This window comes from Lotus japonicus, chromosome 2 (genome assembly GCF_012489685.1).
Source record: "Lotus japonicus ecotype B-129 chromosome 2, LjGifu_v1.2".
Taxonomy (NCBI): Eukaryota; Viridiplantae; Streptophyta; class Magnoliopsida; order Fabales; family Fabaceae; genus Lotus; species Lotus japonicus.
Window position 1 is genome coordinate 10,362,025 of NC_080042.1, and position 6,201 is coordinate 10,368,225.

The window sequence follows — 6,201 nt, forward strand, 5'->3', positions numbered from 1 at the left end:
CTAATAATATAAGGTCAGATATAATTACGTCTGATAGGATAAGGGCTGATAAAAGTTTAATGCTATACGATGTTTGGTCATACACTGAATAACTTATCATATTGTAAACTAATTAATCATTTGTTTCGTGAAATTGAATAATGATAGATGATATAAAAATGATGATGGTATTAGTGCATAATGAAGTTGGTGATGATAGGTGGTGATGGCGGCTACGGCGGTGACGACAATGGTAGTGCTGGTTGTTGCGGTGATGGGGGCGTTGGTGGGTCGTGGCAGTAGGTAGTGGTGGTGGTGGTGGTTGCGATGTTAGGGTCATAGAGTGGTGGTGGTAAATGATGGTATTGGTGGAGAGTATTGTGGTGATGGCAGTGTCGTAGGGTGGTGGCAGCGGCACAGTGGCGATTCGGGTGATGACAGTGGTGGTGTTGGAAGGAGATGGTGATGTTGGTGTTGGCAATGGCAGTGGTGGTGGTGGTGATAGAAATGGGGGTGGCGGCGGAGGTGGAGGGCGATGGTGGTTGTTGGGGTGGCAGAGATGGTGGCAGTGGCGATATCGGTGTTGGGGTGGCAGTGGCGATAACAACGGTGGAGGGTGGTGGTGGTTATTGCGGTGGATTAAATATTTTCATATAACTTATACATCACACTCTTATCATGCCTTATTCATAATCTATAAGGTGGATTAAATAATTCATTATTTTAATGTATAAGAGTGGATTCATATATAAGTTTATACAATACAATGTTAGCACCAAAAATGGATAAGTTCATAATGTATTGTATAAGCTTATACTATCATGCCTAATACAAGATATCAAACGAGCTATAATGGTAAATGGTATCATTGAAGTGTTGTGGTGTGCCTGTTTCAAGTCCAGTTGACTTCTTATTATTTTATTTTTTGCCATAAAATATTACATATAGTAGTACTAGTACGAGTATAAAAATTTAAAAATTGGGGTGAGCATGCCCATTATGCCACCCCCTCCCTCTACCCCTACTACTTCACTTCTCAATAGTCTATATGTCATAGGGGAATTGTGTTTACTTACATCCACGATGAAAGTAGGTCAGACTGCCGATAGGGGCTTATGACTTAGTACACATCGAAGCCAAGGTTAGTGCAGCCCAAGTCATATTGATCCTATATTATATACTATTTTTTTTTTAAAAAAAAATAGCAACTCCTATAAGTGTGTCACCCCCTCATGCAATGTCTTTCTTGTATTTTTTTTTTCTCTCATACTATTATTAGTAGGTTGATGATCTCATATTTATATTTTATAAATTTTCGATAATTTAAAAATTCAATCAGTAATTATTGATTATTGTAAAATAATTAACAAAAAGTCAAATGTTATTTATTTTAATTGCTTCAATGTAAAAAAATTAACAGAAAAGTCAAATGTGTTATAAATAAAGGGAGGAACTAACATAAGCAAAGAGAGGAGAAGCAAGTAAGAGAAGAGAGCAAAAAGAGAGAATAGTGTGAATGAGGAGTAGTGGCTACTTGATGCAGCCTCATTTATTTATAGAGCTAGGTTAACATAGATAGACAAAATACATGGGCTTGGCCCATGGGCCCATGATGGTCATTCTATTTACAACACTCCCCCTGAATGACCGTCCTTTAAGAATGTGCCTCGTTAAAACCTTATTAGGAAAAACCCTTTGGGACAAAAACCTAGTGAAGGAAAAAGAGTACAACATTCATTAAAGGAAAAAGAGTACATTGCATTTCAGTTGAGGTCTTTGAGTCGACGAACTCCAATGCTTCGTACAAGTCTTTCAAATGTTGCAGTTGGAAGAGCCTTCGTAAATAAATCCGCGAAATTATCACTTGAGCGAATTATTTGGATGTCTTTGTCACCATTCTTTTGTAGATCGTGAGTGAAGAAGAGTTTTGGCAATATGTGCTTTGTGCTTTGGTCATCCTATTCATAACACTCTCCCTGGATGATCATCTCTTAAGAATGTGTCTTATTAAACCCTTCTTAGAAAAAAACTATGTGCGACAAAAACCTAGTGAAGGAAAAAAAGTACAACATTCTATATCACTAAACATTGCCTCAATAAAAACCTCACTAGAAAACCCCAATGGGGAAAAAACTTAGCTAAGGAAAAAAGAGTGCAATGAAATATAGTTGACAATCTTTGAGCCATCGAACTTTGATATTTCGTAAAATTCTTTCAAAAGTTGTTGCCGAAAAGATCCTTCGTGAGTGAGGAAGACTTCAATATTATAAATATTGCGAGAATCTTGAACTCGAAAATTAATGGGTGTGATTGACCATAAATAGAAATGAGCAGTTTATTTTCTAAATTTAAGGGTCTTTGGATCTCATGTCTATACCCTGGAAGTATAAAGACAATAAAACATAAAGAGTCTTTGTAGTAACGTTAAATAATGTTGTCCTATTTAAGACACATGTGACTATCATGGTGGGTACTTGGAGTTACAACTTATTTGCATGGCTCACTTGAGAATGATATATATATATATATATATATATATAAATAAATAAAAAACTCCTTGAATGTTGTAAGATGCCTGAAGCACACAATTCATGTTCTGAACAATGAACAAATTATTATATTGAAGCAATCTAGATGATTATTTGCTTAAGGAAGGTCACAAAATGACCCAAAAACCTCATACATATTTATGATGAGATATGAGATTGTTTATGTTATAATTAATGTTTATGACAATGATTTATTAGGACTCCATAAGAGTTTCCAAAAGTTGTAGATTTGCTTAAGAGAAAGTTTGGGATAAAAGAGTTGGGAATGAAAATTTTGTCTAGCCTTACCAATTGAGTATCCAAGAGATGAGGTATTTATGTGTCAAGATACTTATGCAAAACAAGTACTAAAAGGATTATGTATGGACATATCATGTTCATTGTGTATTCTATTAGTTGTAAGGTCATCAAATGAAAATTAATATCCTTGTATATCTCGAGAAGATGATGAATTTTTACTTGGTCGTAAATTATCAATCAGAGCATTAATGTATATTGCTAGTCATACATAACATATTACCTTTCATTATTGTAAAGGCACAATGAATATGAGTTTACTTTCCCATTATATCCAAGCTCGACCTCATTGGTTATGCAGATGCAGGATATTTGTCGAACCCACCATAATTGGTGATCTCAAACATATTATTTGTTTTTAGACTTAATTGCACATTTGGTCCCCACTAATACCACTTTCACGATTTCGGTCCCCCAAAAAAATCAATTGCATTTTGATACCTCAACAAAAGCCTCCGTTTGCAAAAATGAGTTTTCGTCCACAACTTAACGGTTTCTGAAAAAAAAAATTAATAAAAAATTCAAAACCCAGAAATCCATCTCTTCATCTCCTCCCCCATCATCTTCTTCATGTTATACAACCAAAAATCCCGAAAAAAAAAAAACTTAAAAATCAAAAGCACATTAATATGCAGCTCCTTCCCTCCCGTACTCGTTAGTCACCACCACTCTCACATTCATTCATTCACTCCAGTAATAATAAACACAAAGCACCCACTCTCAGATCTGACCCTCTCTAATTTCATTTTCTTTCTTTTTACTGCAACTGTGAGCTCTCTCTCTCTTTCTCTCTCCCTCTCTCTCCCTCTTCTCTTGCTTGAGAAAAATGGAAAAAGGGGAAATCCATTTGGACTTGAATTTGATTTTGACTCTCTACAATGAACTGAAATGCTTTTATTTTTGTTGTGCTGAATTTCAATTCAATCAGATTTGGCTCTGATCTGTGTTAAGAAGAGGCATTATCAACCTCTGCGTCTTCAAATCTCTCAAATCTCTTCCTCTTATCTCGATCTCGCCTCTGGTTTCTTCTTTGTTCGTTTTATTGGCTTGGGTTGAGGAGAGGTAGATGGATCTGGGTTGGATGTTTTGTTCTTATGGTTGGGTGTGGACGTGGTGCTTCACGCCATGGACATGTGGACTGGGCGAGACCTCAGGGTCCCTCGCCCAGGGGTGCTGGCCTAAGGCGAGGATCACATCAGGGACTTGGGCCTTTGTCCCGGAGGCCCAACTGGCCCATTAGGATGATTTGGAGGCGCTAGGCCCAACTCCCCCAACTATAAATAGGGGAAGGATACCGATTGTAAAGGACTCTTAGCTCATTTGAGAAATAACAAGCTTGAAATTCAGTTACTTTCTCTCTCTAACCGGTTACACTCTCACTCTCTCTAGGAATCTGTAACACCCCGATTTCCAGGTGTCACTTTAGTAACCAAAAATAAACTTTACGCGGAAAACAGGTAATTTTTTTTCGTTTGATTCCTTTTAAATCAAGCAATAGAAAATAAAGACATAGCCCAACCACTAAACTAACCAATATACGTCAAATATAAACATGTACAGCCTCAGCTGCACTTCCACGTCACGCGCACTCGCAGTGACCCCAAAGTAATGTGCCCGTAGGCAAATATTTACATACCCAGAAGTGTGAGTAAGAAAGTTTATAATTACAACCCACTGGGAGAAAGTCGGCCTCAAGATGGCCTAAGCAAAGACCCCTATGGTCCGACTGACTCACTGTGATCCCTCAGTAAGAGAGCCACACAAAAAGTCATGCGTCGGGAACCTACCCTATCCCAAAGCAAAACGAATCAGAGCTCTACACAAAATATGACGCATGCCTAAACCTACCCTCCCGGTACCGAGTCCACAGCGAACTGAAGTCGGCAAGTTGAAGCTCAGCTCCATGCGTCGCAGAACTCCTTTCGTAAGACGTCCACGCTCGTCAGTCCGGTCCTCCATGACCCTTCCCCGGTGCGTCGCCTGATGACCCACAAGATCGATCACCCAAGCGGTGGGGGCATGTCGATCAACCAGCTCAAACCTGATCCCCCCCGAGGGAGAGACCATCGAAACCCAATCCACCGTCAACATCTGGCAGCAGGCCGACGCCCAAACACAAACATGAAACCAAAGCCAAGGCGCTAGGGTCAACTCACGGAAATAAGTAGATATACACTCAATATGTGATATGGGTATAGATATATATGTTGATATATATATATATATATAAACAATCCTAGCATGTTATTGGCTATAACAATGCTTCAATAAATCAACCAGCACACAATTCCAGTCAGAGTGCATGTATGCGTGAAATGCAATGAATGTGATCCGGATTGTGACGCGTTCCTGTTCGCCACAAGTGAAGCATTCCCGTTCTTCACTATGGATGAAACCATTCCCGTTATTCATCCTTGTGAACCATTCTCGTTATTCACCGTATATGAACCATTCCCGTTATCATCATTAATGCATTGGTGAACCCATTCCCGTTATTCACCATGAGATGCACAGGTGAACCATTCCCGTTATTCACCCGATTGATGCAATATGTTAGCCAAACATCGAATCGTCATCACCACATAAGTGTTAGCTCAAACCCAAACTCAAAACAAACCCAAGAGTTAGTGTCGGTCAATACAAACACAACTCGGAGTTAGTGTCGGTCAATACAACACAATTCCAATAACAAAACCCAAAATCAAAGCCAGAGTCAGTGTCGGTCAATACAACACGAGTCGGAGTTAGTGTCGGTCAATACAACACAACCCCAACACCCAAAACCCAGAGTTAGTGTCGGTCAATACAACACAACTCGAACAACAAGAGTACAAGAGTACTCGATGACTTTCAATCATCACCGCAGCTCACCTCAGTGGCTTTCCCCAAATCCAAAACCCACAACAAAAGTCGACTTTTCCTCGTCTTTCGCAATCATTTTCTCCTTTAGGCTCCTTAAAATTATTCGTTTAGTGAAAACGGTTCGAATTGGATTAGTCAGGTTATGAGTTCATTTCTCAAAGTCTAAGTCTCCCAAAGTCTCTAGTTTTCGAAATTCTAATCATTCTAATTTTCCAAAAACCCTCCAAAAGAAGTTTCCCGGGGAAAGTCTAAGTATACAAACAAGGGCTAAGTCTCAAAACTCAATTTGGACTTGCCTAGGTGGTACATCCAACCCGAAATATCAAAGATCACCAGATCGATGAAACTCCACTCCGAAGTCGCGTCAAAACGCACAATCCAACAATATCACAATATCACAAGTTATGGAAAAACATCATAACATCAACTCATCATCATAATCAACATCAGATAAAGCATAAGTCGAATTTATCGACGCCTATCATGCAATCATAGCTATTAGTAAGTTGCCCTA